The 17,860-nt window shown below is 40.6% G+C and overlaps 1 non-coding gene across 1 annotated transcript; it reads left to right on the top strand.

Annotated features, from left to right (window-relative positions):
* Positions 1-11,119: 11,119 nt before the first annotated feature.
* LOC112090046 lies at positions 11,120-11,225 on the top strand. Its single transcript, XR_002901405.1, has one exon. It is a non-coding gene; the product is annotated as a small nucleolar RNA R71 (small nucleolar RNA).
* The last annotated feature ends 6,635 nt before the right edge of the window (positions 11,226-17,860 follow it).

Genomic DNA, 17,860 nt, shown 5'->3' with positions numbered 1-17,860 from the left:
TTGGCCATACCTTAAGCGAGATGTCAAAGATTCTGTGCCAAATGCATCACATGCCGGCTAAGTTCAGGTTACATCCACACGGTTTATATCTGCCTTTATCCATTCCTAACGCTCCTTGGGAGGATCGCTCTATGGATTTTGTATTAGGACTTGATGTCGTGTCAACTGCGTGAGGGAACAAGTTTTACCCTTAACAAAACAAATGAAAGCCGCAAGTGCACAGCTAATCAGTTGTAGTATTTAGGGATCGAATCCACAGAGATTTGTGTGCATGGTATTCTTCTACGGTTTTTAACTTTATGTCTAGACTAAATTGATTTTAAAGGTTGGTTGTTTGTTTTGCGAACTAAACTAAAAACAAAGAAAGCAAATAAATCTATCCTAAAAAGCAAGTAAGAAAATCGAATGAAATGCAATTAGAATAAGCAAAATATCGAATGAAAGACTAATAAGGCAAGTGAAATATTGCATGAAAGGTAAATTAAGCAAGTAAAATATCGAACTAAGGGAATTGAAATGCAAGTCTAAGAAAACAATGAAAATCGATGGAGTTGTAAACTATGGCTAAAAACGCTGAGCTTTTGGGAACTCTAAGGGATCATAATCGGTTTCAACACTAAGGTAGATAGATTGGGATTGACGGATAACGATATATGGGTTCTAGAGCTAGAGTACGGCGGTATGACTACGTCACTGTCATGATCATAACCAACTGTTTCTCGCAATCCTGACCAGTAGGTTTCCACTCTGGCCCTGGAAGGGAGAGAACGCAAGAGCTGCACAAGACTCGTCAATACTCACGATCTCGCCGCAGGTAGGTTTCCACTCCTACGGAAAAATCGCCTGTTTCATTCTAGGGCTGATACTTAATGAAAACTTTCGCAACACTAACTATCTAGATCAGATACTAGGTGATCAATCAAGCATACATGCAATAAGAACAAGAATAAACAGAGAACAGGTCGAAATCCCAGATCTATAAACCTAGATGTCTTAATCGATTATGAGAGCCCCTTTCGGGAACCCTAAGCCCAACTCGGGATCTACTCAGACATGGCTGAGGTCAACATCATCATCGGTTTTAATAAAAGTAATGAAAAACAGTAAAGAAAAGAGATAAAGAAAACTTCTCTATTGAAGAACTCGGGCTTGAACAATCTTCTACAAAAATCTCATAAAAACGGCTGAAAGAAAAGGGTTTCTGTAAAGTATGAAGGGTGGTGTCTAAAAACGACCTAAATGACATGTATTTATAGTCTCCAATACTCCATAGTCTCTAGGGTTCCAGAATTGAGGCTGAGAATGACTTTGGGCTTCAGATATGTAGGCTTTAACTCGGAGATTGATTGCCGCGGTCGGGAGTGTTTTGACCGCGGCAATTGGCTTGTTGGCCGCGGTCGGGAGTGTTTTGACCGCGGCAAATAGCTTGTTGGCTGCGGTCGCGTGAGTTGCTGGCCGACTCCACGTGGCTCCGGGGCTAATGGAATATCTTGAGATCCAACCGTTGGAATGTCTCCAAACCAAGTGCATTTGAAAGCTGGTTGATTCTTCTATGAGTTTTCCAATTTTGAGGGTGATCAGACGGTAAGAAGGTCTTCGTCTCTCCGTGAGAGTTCTGACGGTCTGCATTTATTCAAAAGAGTCTTTTTGTTCTATTTTGTGCCTCTTTATCCCAAATTACCTGAAAAGTCTTTTAAAATCCGGAAACATAGAAATCCTTTGAAAACCTTAGCCTGTAAAAGATATTAAAGTGATCCATAAAAATGGTCAAAATCCGGTGTTATCAACTCCCCCAGACTTAGTCTTTTGTTTGTCCTCAAACAAAAAAAAGGCTAAATCTCGGCGAGAGGTTTGAAAACGCAGGAACTAAACAAAATCTCAGAGACCAAACTTCTAGACCAATATCAATCAGTATGCATCAATCGGGAATAGCCTAGAAAATTCTCACTAGCAATACTGGCATAACTAGTCCGTTAATCCGTCATGCAGAAATCTATGCACTAAGATCTAACTTCCAGTCAACTAGCTCTTAACATTCATTAAAAATTTCGGTGGTTCTCATCAAATAAAATCTAGGCAAGGCAATCTAGGCTAGGTGTCAAGAAGGATTATTTTGGGGGTAGGGCTTAAAGTGTTTAAGGGTTACCTGAAGATTTGGAGGATGCATGATATTATGCAAAACCGCAAGAGACAGTGAAGCTGTTGGTATCCACAGTTTTCAGTCACTTTCTTCTTGACATAGATTCATGGTCTTCTTCCTCATGTTCTCTCCAAACTCCCCCAGACATAGATTTTTGTAAATCTTTCAAAACCATAGCTCCTTAAACGAATAGTGGTTACTCATTGCCCCACAAATTAGGCTTTTTGTTCCATTTTCTCTTTTCACGTTTTTTTTTTTTTTTTTTTTTTTTTTTAAAGAAAGGGAACACCTTTAGATATAGAGTCTTAGAGAGCATGAATTTACCAGTTAATATCTGTCTTGTAAAGCTTTATTATGTTTCTGATACTCTTCCTTCCCAATTCCATTCAGTCTCCTTTGTGAGTGACTGAAAACTGCGTCGCTCCTCTTCTCTCCGACGTTTTTGCACATATCTGCTGATATAAACTAAAGAGAGAATGCATGAGGATTGAAAACAAGGGTTTTGGGTTTAGGGTATGGTACCAGATAAAGATAAACTGGTCATCTAGGACGACAAAGAGTGGTAAAAGTGATGGTAAAAGACGTCCTAGATGTGTATGTCGATGCCTGCCTAAAATCAATGATGAGAAAATTAGATATCAATATTAAGACCAAATAAAGTGAGCTAGTATATCCTGTCAGAAAGAATCTCTATGAATAGAAGTCCTCTGGTGGGAGTTCGTAGTGCAAGTACTCTAGCTACCGCCTAGTATAGTGCTAACCACAAATGAGCTATCATGCATAGTGTAGAAGCGTGCAGGTCTAAATCATCATAGTTTTGCGTCAAACATTCCTGAAAAATACTTAATGTCGAATAGGTTACATATTAAATTTTTTTTAAAAAGTACTTGAAATTTAAAAGCAAAAGCAAGAAAATGATTAGTACGGATAGACATCCTCCCCCAGACTTAAATCAAACTGTCCCTAGTGTGAAAAAGTTGGTGAGAAGATGGTGAATAAAAGCGAAATAAAATAAGATAAAAGAAAAGAAAATGATGATAGAACCGTGATGGTAGTGAAGTGCTGATCAATCACTCATCCTCTGATGTGTCGTCTGCGAACTTTGTTGCTCCTGTAAGAAGGTGACAACGCGCTCAAAGCGTCGTCCCTGTCTCTCAACTCTGCGCTCCAGATCGGAATGAGTGTGTGATGATGTATATGATGAGGTGTGGCCGGTCGGAATAGATGGCTGAAAATGAGCAGGGCCGCACCTGCATCACGCTTCGCCTTGGCCACTATGTATTGGCCAATGGTGAATGGTAGACGAGGTACAGATGGCAGAAAATCATCAGATTTCGAGGGCGTCCTCTGTTGCTCAATCTCGGGATAGATGCTGAAGGTAAGCGGACTCGGTGCTCCTCGGTGTCAGTGCAATACTTGTAACCAAACCTGTCTGGATCGAAAGCGGCACGAGAGATAGTGTGATCGCGAGAGAGATAAAGTAGATCATACCAGACATCGGGAAGTGGATCATCAGATGAGAAATCGAATCCTACAGCCTGTTGTATCGCTGTAATAGCACTCCCGAAAGCTGGAGTAGCGTCCTCGTAACCATGTAAATCATGCTTCACCTTTACCATATTCTGCGCTATGATCCATGCGAAGCAGGCAAGTCGTGGATAATCCATAAACGGATTCTGAAGTGTAATGAGCTCAGTCTTCAAAACACTTCCCATGTTGGCTCTAGAGAAGATCGTGTGTGCTAAGAGTTTGTGCACAACTCTCACTGCTGGGTGGCTAAGAAGGGCTGACTTAGATCTCCCACTATCATAGGCTCCATGACCCATCTCTCTCCACAGGTTTAGATCAGGTTCATCTTCAAGGTAAATGCCATCAGTGTATGGAAGCTTAAGAGCTTCACAAACCTCGGAAATGGTGAGAGAATAAGGCTGTCCTCGGATAGAGAATGACAAGATGCCATCTGATGCTCTGGGGTTCCTCCTCTTCGTGTGGTGGAGTGTAACGGTCGCTAAAAGCTCACGGACTAGCTCGAGATAAGTCGGAAGGTTCAGCTCCATGTAGGGTCTCGGCTTAAGTGCATCAATGTACCTGATCACATCCTCTCTGATTCCAAGGATCTCGAGTGTATGATAATCAATGCAAGGCGTGGGTTTGATGTTCAGCTTCTTGAAACGCCTTGCATAGTCCACTCTCGGGTTTGTCTCCCTCCCAATGTATCAAATCTGTGGTGGCTCGGGAGGTGCTCGTGTTTCTCTTGAGTGCTGGAGCAATCTCATCACATAGCTTCTTCTTCTCGGTCTGGCTTGGTTTAGCATGTATTCTCCTAGAGTAGCATCATCGGGAATGTCCTCGGAGCTGACACCAGTGCGACGGCTCCTTCGGGATCTGGTTTCGTCCATTTTCTGCAAAATGAAATGATTCTTGGAAAAAGAGTGAATTCGGATGCTGATTTTAACACATTAAGATTTGTTATACTAATACCAGCATAAAGAGATTAATTAAAACTGTGAGCAAACAAAATTGATATTAAATCAAAGAAATCAAGTTGTTCATGACTAAGTTCGGATTTTTGATTTTCTTAACATAGAAATCTTCTAAAAACCAGTTTTGATAAGCAATTTCCATGTAATTCTAAAGATTACCCAATACTAATCACTAATCACATAAGACTAAATCAAATTCATCAATTTTGCTGTTCCAAATTCGATTTTTATTAAGCATGTAGAATCCAAATTTCAAAAATCTCAATTTCTCTTAAGCTAGGTGCTAAAATCGATTTTTAGATAACCTAAATGGATAATATATCATTCTTAAGCTATTTCCACCATCAATAGACCAAGATTTTGGGTTTTTAAAGAAAACCCTAAGTTCAAAATCGAGTAAGAATGGTGAGTTTGAGGTTCATACCTTGCTGGAAAGAGAGAATTGATGGCAAAATTGAAATCAGCTTTGAAAAAGAGTGAGGTTTGAGCCAAAAATCTCTTAAAAAGCTTAAGAATTTAAAAATGTGTTCTTTCTCCTAAATCTCCAAATCTTTTTGGAAGAGAAGAGAAGAAGGAGTTTTAATCCAAAAAGTTTGTTCCTTTTCTTTAAAAAGCGTTTTTGAAGCAAAAACATAAAATTTCTGGAAATTTTTAAGTTTACGGGAACTTACCTTTTCTTGTTTGCACATAAGGAAAGTTTAAAACTTACGGAGGATCTTTTCGGGTTTTACCGGGAATATTTCGGGAATCACCGGGAATCACCAGGTAACACCAGGTAAACACCAGGCAACACCGGGAAAACACCAGGCAACACCGGGAAGCGGCAGAAATCTGCGGAATCACCTCAACGACCAACGGCCGCGGTCAAGAGACGCGTGACCGCGGTGGCTGAGGGCTCGGCCGCGGTCATATTCACGGCGCCGCGGTCGATGCACCCTTGGCCGCGGGTCGAACGGTCGCGACCGCGGCTCTTCCTCCTGCGGCCTATTGTCCAATCTTCTCGTCTTTGCCGGGCCGAGCAGCTAAAAACCTACCTTTTCTTCTTGGTTTTTCTAATTTTCTGATTTTTTGTGTTTTTGTTTTATAAAATACATAAAATTTAAAAAGAAAAAGAAAGCATAAATTGTAAAAAGGAAAAGAAAACTAAAAGAAAGAGTACTTAAATGGGTTGCCTCCCATTAAGCGCTTTTGTTTTAAGTCGTTTAGCTCGACGTAAGCATGAGGAATCAGGCTGATTTGAATGGCACTCCACTTGATGTGCCTTTATCACTTCCGGTTGCTGGAGGTTTTACTTCTTCTCCTTGAAGAGCCGTCTTCTTTCCTTTACTCTTCTTTAGGACTTTAATATTGTTTAAAACCCTTTTTGTGTTTTCGATCAGCTCCTGGATTTGTTCCTCACTAGTTTCTGTTGCATCTGGTGGAATGATGATCTTGATCTTTGCAAAAGCTTTCGGCTTCTCCTTTTCTTTTTCTTTTGGCCTATTTCCTTTGCTTGGAAATTCATCTAAGATAGTAGGATAGTCCCTTTTTCGGTCCACATTGAGGAAAACAGCATGCCGGTTTGCATGATCGATTATTGCTCCTACTGTAGCTAGGAATGGTCTCCCAAAAATGAGTGGCCTCTCCTTGTCTTTATCCATTTCCAGGACTTGGAAATCTGCTGGGACAATCTTGTCTCCCACTAGAACTTGTAGATCATGAATTGCCCCTTCAGTATCTTTTTGAGATGAATCTCCAAAAATAACCTTAACCGTCGATGTCTTTAAGGTGTTAATGCCCAATTTTTCGGCAGTCTGTAAACTTGATTCCTGAAATGAAACATTGGAAAACAAAACGTTCCGGATCATCGGCTTTGGTAAGCCTTTGAAAAGGTGATCGTTCATGTACCTTAAACGGTGGCTGCTTGGGATCGATATCCTTGTACAGTGGTACAAAGATTGGGGTTTCTTCTTTCTTTCCATCGGTTCCGGCCTCTTCTTCGGGGAATGTGGTACAGTGGTACAAAGATTGAGGGTTGTCAAGTTTTACCCTAATTGAAATCAATAGCCGCAAGTGCACAGCTGATCAATTGTAGTACTTAGGGATCGAATCCACATGGAAGGAGGATCTTTTCCTGCAAAAAGCCTTTGAAATAAGTTAAAGTAAGGAAGTCTAGAACAAAAACGGTTTTGTGGGGGGTTTGGTAGTGTGTCTAAAATGTAAAAACGAAATATTAAAAGAGAATACGGAAATTAAATGACGTAATAACTAAACTTAACGAAAATAACTAAAAATGATAAAAACGGATATTCTAATGCTTAAATGAAAATGAACTTAAAAGGAAAGACAATATTGAACTAAAGCTTGAGGTGCTCGTGTTGCATCTCTCGTCTCGACAATGTAGAAGTCGACAGGCACTATGCAATCTCCTATTCTCAAAGGAATTTCATGAGCTATTCCTTGAGGTGTTGCATTTGAATCATCAGCTAGGCTAATCCTTGCTCTAGTCCTGCGAAGGTGTTTGATACCAAGTCTCAAAGCAATTGCCTTGGACATCATGTTAAGACAAGCTCCAGAATCACATAGCACGTTTTTAAACATTTCTCCTCTAATAGAACAAGAGATAAGAAACTGACCTGTAGTCTTGACCTTATGGAGAATTCGAACTTGCCTTTCTCTGTAGGTGTTGGCTGGTGTCTCAAACGCAGAATAGGATTCACAAAAGAAAGCTGCAGCGTCATATTCGATGATTGAATCGATGTATGGCATCTTTATCTCGCTGTTTGTATGGTCTTCTTGGATTGAAGAATCAGCTGAATCTTCAACATATTCCTTTGCCATCATACAAGGTAATGACTCCTGCCAATCTGGTTCTTCATCTGAAACTTGGTTTTCTTCTCCATGAGTTGCTTTTTTAGGTGCTGGAGGCTGAAGTTGGGACAGAAAGTGTATTATTTTCTTCTCAAACCCCGGAGGTGCATCTGAGAGACCAACTCCCGCAGTCAGAGGAGTCGCGACCGCGGGAAACAAGGCATTGGCCGCGGTCAGAACGCTTGGACCCGCGACCCCCGATGTAAACTGCTCGTAGTCCGTCTCTTCCTTCTTGTACTTGATACGAACCTCTCCAGCTTCTTTATTGGGTAGACTAGCATCATATGAACTCATACCAGGGCGTTGATGTGCATCTTCATCAGGATCTTTGGGAGATTTCTTAGAAAACCTCTCAAATTGCTCAATGTTGGGCATCTGCTCCATCCTTGCATCAATCTCCCGTGCTTTGAGCTCGAGTTTGTTCAGCCTGTGCTCGATCTCTCGCAACTCTTCGATTGTCTTCTCTCTATACCAGGAGGTGGACTCTCTGACTTCTTTAATCTCCTGTTTTGATTCAGCAATATCACTTGAGTTTTATATGATGTCATACCCTTGTCTTGTCTGCTCTGTTGCGACTTGGTGGATCATCCCAGCTAGTGTTTGTGAGTCCTTGTGGGTTTGCTCTTCCAAAACTCGAACATGATTGGCCATATCATCGAATTTTTTGTTGAACTCTTCAGAGATTGAATCAATTTTCTTGAGCAGGGTGTTCTCGATGAGAATCTGCTGATCAAGGAACTGGTTTATCATCCTTTCGAGGCGTCCCAATCCTCAAGTTGTCCTCTTGCTGACTAGGGTTCTGCAGTGGAGGATTATAGGCGTGTGGCTCGAAGTAAGTTGGAGGAGGACCATAAGGATCTTCCCGGCGTCGAACAGTCTCTCTGCACCGGTGGTAAGGGTGGTTTGGCTGGCTGTATCGATCCATGTAGCTAAGATTTCGGCCTTGGTATTCTTCTCTGCGTCTTGTGGCTTGAGGAGTGTTATAGAAACCTTCCTCATAGTGTATATTTCGATTTATAGGATCCATATCTTCTGAAATGGAAACAAAATAACCGAAAAATGGAAAGTTGCAGAAAAAGGGGGTTCTAGAGTCGATTTACTAACCTTTCTCGGGGTTTTGCAGAAAAGAAAACGCGTGCCTTCCCCGGCAACGGCGCCAAAAACTTGATGTGTCGTGTGTGAGGGTTGTCAAGTTTTATCCTAATTGAAATCAATAGCCGCAAGTGCACAGCTGATCAATTGTAGTACTTAGGGATCGAATCCACAGGGAAGGAGGATCTTTTCCTGCAAAAAGCCTTTGAAATAAGTTAAAGTAAGGAAGTCTAGAAAAAAAACGGTTTTGTGGGGGGGGGGGGTTGGTAGTGTGTTTAAAATGTAAAAACGAAATATCAAAAGAGAATACGGAAATTAAATGACGTAATAACTAAACTTAACGAAAATAATTAAAAATGATAAAAACGGATATTCTAATGCTTAAATGAAAATGAACTAAAAAGGAAAGACAATATTGAACTAAAGTTTGAAAGAAAATCGGTGTAAATCAATAAGGAAGAAAGCGTTGGGGTTCAGGGAAGCTTTCTCAGGGGTACGAACGATTCAAAACATTGCTAGAGAGTAAATTGATAAGATCTTAGCTTAAATTTTTCGAACTGGAGTCACGGACGTATGAATACGCCACTCTCGTGATCATAGACAACTATCTCTGTCAACCCTGACCAGTAGGTTTCCACTCTGGTCGTGGAAGAGAAGAGATGCATTATGTTTAAGACTCGTCCTAATTCACAAATCGCCCATAGCTAGGTTTCCACTCCTATGTTTGTTTTGCTCTCCCAAACTAGATCTGATACCTGATGAACACTTTCGTGTCACCAAGCATCTGGATCAGATTGTAGTTCATGACGCTACTCTCATGCAGTAAAAACGAATTCAGAAGAAAAAGTTCTAAGATTCGGCTCAAAAGCTCATGGAATCCTCATCGAACATATAAATCCCCATCGAAAATCCATTAATCCCGACAATAAAACTACTCAGACATAATAAACAAAATCAAAGACATAGTATTAAGAAGTAGAATAGAAACCGAAATTGAAAAAGAAAGAACAAGGGTTCAAGAGAACAAATCTCTCTCTCCCTAAAAGCTAAAGCAAAAACAATAAAAATATGAAGTAAATATTTCGGTGGTCTAAGGTTACACGATTTCTAGGGCTCCTAAGACATGTATTTATAGTGCTCAAGACCTCTCTGGACGTCACTTAGGGTTTCTCCAAATGTGGGCTTCAGAAATGGGCTTGTTGGGCTTGGAGGTTGATGGCCGCGGTCGGGACAAGTGTGACCGCGGTGGATGAGTGGTTTGCCGCGGTCGGGATGCTCCTGACCGCGGGAAATTGCTTGTTGGCCGCGGGTGGAAGTGCTTGCCGGCTGGTTTACGGGACATCTTGCTCTTCGCGTATCTTTTGATTGAACCGTTGGATTGCCAAGCTGTAAAGTGTGCTGGAAAGCTGGTACTTCCATCTTTAAGATCTCCAAATTTGAGCTGGATCAGACGGTGAGAAGGCCTTTAATCGGGGGTGAACTTCTGACGGTTTGACTCTGAGCTGAAATCTGGTTTTCTATCCATTTTGTTAAGCTTTTCCCTAAGTTACCTGAAAAGAGTCTTGGAACTACAAATACTAGAAAAACGTAATAAAAGTACTTAAAAGCAATTAAAAACATAGAAAAAGTATTTCAAAACGATCCATAAAAGTGGTCAAAATACGGTGTTATCATTATGGCGTTGCAAAACTTCTTAGGGTTATCTTCAACTCTTCCTAGAAGAACTCCACTTTGCCTCTTCATAGAGTTGGCTGTTTGGGCGACTTGCACATCTAACTTTTTGACATGAGAAGATAAAGATTCAAACTTACCATTCAGATCATTGTACATGCAGTCCACTTTCACGTTCACGTCCTTAGATGCTTTTTCGTTCGTCATAACGAGTTGTTGGATGGACTGTTCAAGTCTACCGATTTGTGAAGCTAGCTGGTTCGTCGTGACTCCCTGCTGTTGTACAAATTGATTATTAAAACCCGTACCTTGGTAGTTATATGGTTGTCGCGGTTGATATGGTACTATTCCTCCAACGTTTCCACCTTGAAACTTGTTTTGAAAGGATTTTTGCTGAGGTGGGTAGTACTGGTCTTGAGGATTCTCCACATTTGGATTGCGGTAAGAGAGATTGTTGTAATTTGCATTCCGGAAGTTGTTGTTGAAGCTATTGTTGGAGCGATTTTGATATGGCACCAGTGCTCCTATGTAGTTCACATCTTCTTCTTGACAGGCTTGATTAATGTGATCGATATCACTAGGTCCTTCATCTTCTGCGCCATTTTTGGTCTCACAAGCATGGATTGGGCGATTGCTGCTCTTGAGAAGCTGGCTCACCATGTTCTTCAACTCGGTTATCTCCTTGTTGTCTGTTCCGGCTTGCTTCATCGGTCGATCGTATTCAGGACAATCATTTCTATTGGCTTGAGCCAAATTTTCGATGAGGGCTCTTCCTTGGGTTATCGTCTTTTGTCCAAAATCTCCATTGCTAGCTGTATCAAGTGAAAGTTTGTATTTTGGTTGCAAACCTCGGTAAAATGTGCTCAGCAGGCTTGATCCATGAAATCCATGGTGAGGGCAATCACGCTCATACTCCTTAAAACGCTCCCAGGCTTCATAGAAAGATTCAGTTGGCCCTTGTTGAAAGTTTGAGATCTTTGCTCTCAATTGATTCGACCTTGACTTAGTGTAGAAGTGGTTCAGGAAAGCATTTCTGCATTCTTCCCAATTGGTAATCAATCCTGCAGGCAAAGATTTCAACCAACGGTGAGCTTTATCTGCTAATGAAAAAGGGAACAACTTACACTTTAAGTAGTCAGGTGGAATTTGGTTTGTTCTCATCATGCTGCAAATTTCTTCAAAAAGCTCGATATGGTCCATTGGATGCTCAGAAGGAACTCCATGGAACTGGTTTTGCTTCACCAATGAGATGATTTGAGGCTTGACTTCAAACTCATTCCGGTTCGAAAATGGAACTTGGATTGCAGATCGGTTCTGAAAATTTTGAGTAGGTGCATCAAAATCACCTATGCGATGGTTCCGGGCTTGTCTTCGGTGTTGATTTGCTGGAAGAATGGGGCGGTGAATGCGTTCATTTGGCTGCATTGATGGGTGGTCACCATCGGCTGCATTGATGGGTGGATCAAGGTCTTCACGTCCTTCTCTCTCTTGGTTCTGGTGGTTTCTTGGAGGAACCTCATCTTCCTCTCCATCTTGTCGAGCATGATCACCTCCTCTGTGATCATTCTCTTCATTTTCCCCATGTTCGGACCCGTCTTGGTCCATATTAAAAGTTCGATTAATAGGATCTCCAGGGTGGTCGTCGTTGGCCATTCTTTGCGTTCGTCTAAGTCTTCGAAGTTCTCTTTCGTGTCTGTCTATCTTGTCTAGAATTGGAATGTTTTCTACAGGTCTGCGCCTGGTATTCATGCAATTCAGAGAAAAACAAAAGAAGGGAAAGATAATTCAGCAAAACTTTTAGAAAGAACTAGAGATCAGGTGTCTAGAACAGAAGTTAAAACAAGAAAAATAGCAAAGGGCAGCGAAACAAATCCCCGGCAACGGCGCCAAAAACTTGATGTCGTGTCAACTGCGTGAGGGAACAAGTTTTACCCTTAACAAAACAAATGAAAGCCGCAAGTGCACAACTAATCAGTTGTAGTATTTAGGGATCGAATCCAAAGAGATTTGTGTGCCTGGTATTCTTCTACGGTTTTTAACTTTATGTCTAGACAAAATTGATTTTAAAGGTTGGTTGTTTGTTTTGCGAACTAAACTAAAAACAATGAAAGCAAATAAATCTATCCTAAAAAGCAAGTAAGAAAATCGAATGAAATGCAATTAGAATAAGCAAAATATCGAATGTAAGCCCTTCGTCCAATTATCTTTACCCCATCTCGCTCCATCATCATCTCTTAGTGTTAACAAGGCAAGCCCTTCGGCCAATTGTTGCACACCATCTCATTATCTTTGTAGCATCATCCCTTGGTGCCTACATCAAACCCTTACTCTGATTTTGAAATATTTTGTGATGCTTGATTTGATGAACTCGTGAATACTTATACATATTTGAGCTTGAAACTCATTTTTACCACTCTTTTCCTTAGCTCAAATAGTTGATTTTGGATCAGTTTCCACACCCTGAACTCAAACTTCCTTCAAGCCAAATGTTTGTGAGTATTGAGAGGCCACCTTGGATCAAACATAGCAGAAAGTGCTAGGTTTAGAGCGACAAGGGTAGTCTCATGGTGTTAAGTTCCATCATCATGGAACTAAGAGGTCTTGGCAAGAATTAAGTGTGGGGGAATGGTTTGTTGGTGAGAGCTCAAAAGAGAGATGTGTGGAAAGTGGAGAGTGATAAGAGCTAGGGGATGAAAAGAAAACAAAATGGATTGGGGTCTAGTGTTCAAAGAAAAGAGAGCTCTAGTGTTTATAAAAAAAAAAGTCCAGTCTGTAAGTGGAAAGAATGAACGAAAAGAAGCCAAAAGGCTCAAGCGTCTAAAGAGATAAGAAAAGAGGCTGGAAGGTTCTAAGTGAAAGAGAGCTAAGTGTAAAGTTTAGACCCCAATGCCAGCGTTTGTAAATGAAAAGTGAATCCCTTAGTGAGAAAAAATGAGTGAGGAGAGAAGTGTGAGACTTTGAGTTAGAGGCATCTAAGGTATTGGGGTGAGATGAGTTCTTGACCTTGTATGCATCAGTTGCTTTTTACCTTTATCCTTCTACCAAAGTTGGATCATTCAATGAGAGATCCCTTGAGCTGCATACACTACAAGAAAGCCTTTTTCCTAAAATCCTAGATGCCATTCGAACATGGGGTCCCTTTGAATTACCCTTTCACCCAACTAGGGGACTACTCAGACATGGCTGAGGTAGACATCATCATCGGTTTAGAACGAAGAAGAAGAAATGTAAAGGAACAAAAGTTGCAGAAAAACTTCTCTTATTGAAGACAGAGTGGAGATGAAGAGCTTCTACAAATGCATAAAAATAAAACCTGAAACTACAAATGAGTTCTCTCGCAAAGAGAAGAAAGAGACTCCCTTACAAAAGACCTAAAAATGAGTATTTATAGTGTTTCTCCAAGTCTTGGGCGTCTAGGGCTTGTAAATTGGGTGCAGGAAGTTTCTTGGGCCTTAGTTGGGCTCCTGAGATTCGGACATAGGTCCACCGGGGGTGAAACCTCTTGAGCCGCGGTGGGAAGAAGGCTGGCCGCGGGTAAAAGCACATGTGCTTGACTGGACTTGTGTTGATCGGCCTTCAGTGGATTGATGATGTCTGGAGATCTAACCGTTGGATTGCTTTGATTCCAAATGTGTTGGAAATCTGGTTGTCTCCAAATTTGGGGATGATCAGACGGTGAGAAGGTCTTCATTGGTTGCCAAACTTCTGACGGTATGAATTTATCCAAAAATGTACTTTTGCTCCAAAATGCATTCCAAAGTTCCAAGTTTCCTGAAAAGCCTTTTAAAACTCCTAAACATTGAAAACACTTATAAAATCTTTAAAACTGAGTGAAAATACCTGCATAAGATACTGAAAGTAATCCATAAAAGTGGTCAAAATCAGGTGTTATCAACTCCCCCAGACTTAAACCTTTGTTCGTCCTCAAACAAAACCAATGATCTGAACCTGGAAAAGAGGTTTGAAAATCGCAGGAACTAACAAAATCTCAGAGACCATGCTTCTAAACAAAGTTAGTCATTATGTGATGGTGGTGTTGTGGTGAGGGTTGTCAAGTTTTACCCTAATTGAAATCAATAGCCGCAAGTGCACAACTGATCAATTGTAGTACTTAGGGATCGAATCCACAGGGAAGGAGGATCTTTTGCTGCAAAAAGCCTTTGAAATAAGTTAAAGTAAGGAAGTCTAGAACAAAAACGGTTTTGTGGGGGTTTGGTGGTGTGTTTAAAATGTAAAAACGAAATATTAAAAGAGAGTGCGGAAATTAAATGGCGTAATAACTAAACTTAACGAAAATAACTAAAAAATGATAAAAACGGATATTCTAATGCTTAAATGAAAATGAACTAAAAAGGAAAGACAATATTGAACTAAAGCTTAAAGAAAAATCGCAGGAAATCAATGGAGAAAAAAGCGTTGGGGTTCAGGGAAGTTTTCTCAGGGGTACGAACGATTCAAAACATAGCTAGAGAGTAAATTTTGTAAGATCTTAGCTTAAACTTTTCGAACTGGAGTCACGGACGTATGAATACGCCACTGTCGTGATCATACACAACTATCTCTCTCAACCCTGACCAGTAGGTTTCCACTCTGGCCGTGGAAGAGAAGAGATGCAGTATGTTTAAGACTCGTCCTAATTCACAAATCGCCCATAGGTAGGTTTCCACTCCTATGTTTGTTTTGCTCTCCCAAACTATATCTGATACCTGATGAACACTTTCGTGTCACCAAGCATCTGGATCAGATTGTAGTTCATGACGCTACTCTCATGCAGTAAAAACGAATTCAGAAGAAAAAGTTCTAAGATTCAGCTCAATAGCCAATGGAATCCTCACCGAACATATAAATCCCCATCGAAAATCCATTAATCCCAACAATAAAACTACTCAGACATAATAAACAAAATCAAAGACATAGTATTAAGAAGTAGAATAGAAACCGAAATTGAAAAAGAAAGAACAAGGGTTCAAGAGAACAAATCTCTCTCTCCCTAAAAGCTAAAGCAAAAACAATAAAAATATGAAGTAAATATTTCGGTGGTCTAAGGTTACACGATTTCTAGGGCTCCTAAGACATGTATTTATAGTGCTCAAGACCTCTCTGGACGTCACTTAGGGTTTCTCCAAATGTGGGCTTCAGAAATGGGCTTGTTGGACTTGGAGGTTGATGGCCGCGGTCGGGACAAGTGTGACCGCGGTGGATGAGTGGTTTGCCGTGGTCGGGATGCTCCTGACCGCGGGAAATTGCTTGTTGGCCGTGGGTGGAAGTGTTTGCCGGCTGGTTTACGGGACATCTTCGCGTATCTTTTGATTGAACTGTTGGATTGCCAAGCTGTAAAGTGCACTGGAAAGCTGATACTTCCATCTTTAAGGTCTCCAAATTTGAGGTGGATCAGACGGTGAGAAGGCCTTCAATCAGGGGTGAACTTCTGACGGTTTGACTCTGAGCTGAAATCTGGTTTTCTATCCATTTTGTTAAGCTTTTCCCTAAGTTACCTGAAAAGAGTCTTGAAACTACAAATACTAGAAAAACGTAATAAAAGTACTTAAAAGCAATTAAAAACATAGAAAAAGTATTTCAAAACGATCCATAAAAGTGGTCAAAATACAGTGTTATCATTATGCTCAAATCAGGGATAGTCTAGAAAATTCTCACCAAAGTACAGGCATAACTAATCCGTTGATCCGTCATGCAAAAGTCTAGACACTTAAACTTATCTCCCAGTCAACTAGCTCCTAACATTCATTTATAAGTTCTAGTGGTTCTCATCAAAAGGAGTTTAGTAAAGCAGTCAAGGCTAGGTATTCAAAATGGCTGTTTAGAAAGTGAGGTTCTTAGTGTTTAGGGTTACCTTTTTGTGGAGAGACAAGACATTATCCCAAACAGCAAGAGAGGGTGGAGCTGTTGATATCCACAGTTTCCAGTCACATTCTTCTTGCCTTAAGATTCTTGATCTCTTTTCTTCAGGTTCTCCTCATGAATCTCCCAGGCTTAGATTTTTGTCCAGGTTTTAAAACCAATGCTCACAAATGAATACTTGTAGCCCTTGCTTCAGATAATTTCGGCCAACCTAGACTATTTTAGGCTTTTTGTTTTTCGTTTCCTTTCATTTTCGATTTTTTTTTTGTTTTCTTTTTTGAAAGGGAAAAATGCCTTTGGATGTAGAGTCTTAGGAGGCATGAAATTTACCTTTAAGTTCAAGTTTTTTAGGCACCATTCTACTTTGATAGATTCTTGATTATCCACTTTCCCAAATTTCTTCAGTCTTTCTTCTGAGTGACTGAAAACCATGTTGTTCTTCCCTCTCCGGCGGTTTTGTACATATCTGCCAAAATAGCTAAAGAGAGAATGCATGAAGTGTGAAATGATGGTTTTTGGGTAAAGGGTGTGGTAGCAACTAAAGATGAACTAGCCATCTAGGACAACAAAGAGTGGTAACAACAAGGTGAAGATGTCCTAGATGAGTATCATGATGCCAGCTAAAACCAATGATGAGAAAGTTAGATGTCAAGATTATGTTCAAGTGAAATGAGCTAGTCTATCGTGGCAGAAAGTCTCCATGAATAGAAATCCTCTGGTGGGATTTCGTAGTGCAAGTACTCTAGCTACCGCCTAGTCTAGTACTAACCACAAAAGAATTAGCATGTAAAATCTAGAAGCACATGGGTCTTACTCATCATAGTTTTGTGTCAAATATTCCTGAAAAATACTCAAGGTTTTTTTAATAAGCATAGAAAATTTTAAAAATTGCAGAAAAAAATAAGAAACAAAGAAAAATAGATTAGTACGAATAAACATCCTCCCCCAGACTTAAATCAAACTGTCTCCAATGTGAAAAATTTGGTGAGAAGATGGTGAAATAAAAGCAAAAGAGTCTAAAATAAAAGAAAAGAAAAATGGTGATAGAACCGTGGGTGTGAGGTGGTGATGGATAGGCGCCTATGTCTCATGCTGTCATCTGTCTATGTGGCATAGGAGTCATTATCAAACCAGCGGTTCTTCTTCAGTAGCCTCTTCATGCGCCTGTTGATCCTCTCTTGCTGGTCAAGCTTCTTCTTAAAAGCTGCAAAGTCTGTGATAACACCGTATTTTGACCACTTTTATGGATTGTTTTGAAATACTTTTTCTATGTTTTTAATTTCTTTTAAGTACTTTTATTACGTTTTTCTAGTATTTGTAGTTCTAAGACTCTTTTCAGGTAACTTTGGGAAAAGCTTAACAAAATGGATAGAAAACCAGATTTCAGCTCAGAGTCAAACCGTCAGAAGTTCACCCCCGATTAAAGGCCTTCTCACCGTCTGATCCAGCTCAAATTTGGAGATCTTAAAGATGGAAGTACCAGCTTTCCAGCACACTTTACAGCTTGGCAATCCAACGGTTCAATCAAAAGATACGCGAAGAGCAAGATGTCCCGTAAACCAGTCGGCAAGCGTTTCCACCCGCGGCCAACAGGCCATCCACCCATTCCCCGCGGTCATGCACATCCCGACCGCGGCCAGCTAACTCCGACTTTGAAGGCCCAATTCTGAAGCCCGTATCATTTGCCGGCCTCAATTCCGAAACCCTAGACACCAGAGAGTATGGAGACTATAATACATGTCATTTAGGTCGTTTTTAGAAGAGA

The sequence above is a fragment of the Eutrema salsugineum genome, unplaced genomic scaffold, assembly GCF_000478725.1.
Source record: "Eutrema salsugineum unplaced genomic scaffold, Eutsalg1_0 scaffold_11, whole genome shotgun sequence".
Taxonomy (NCBI): Eukaryota; Viridiplantae; Streptophyta; class Magnoliopsida; order Brassicales; family Brassicaceae; genus Eutrema; species Eutrema salsugineum.
Note: the sequence above shows the minus strand (reverse complement) of the source record. Positions and strands in the feature narration are given on the sequence as shown.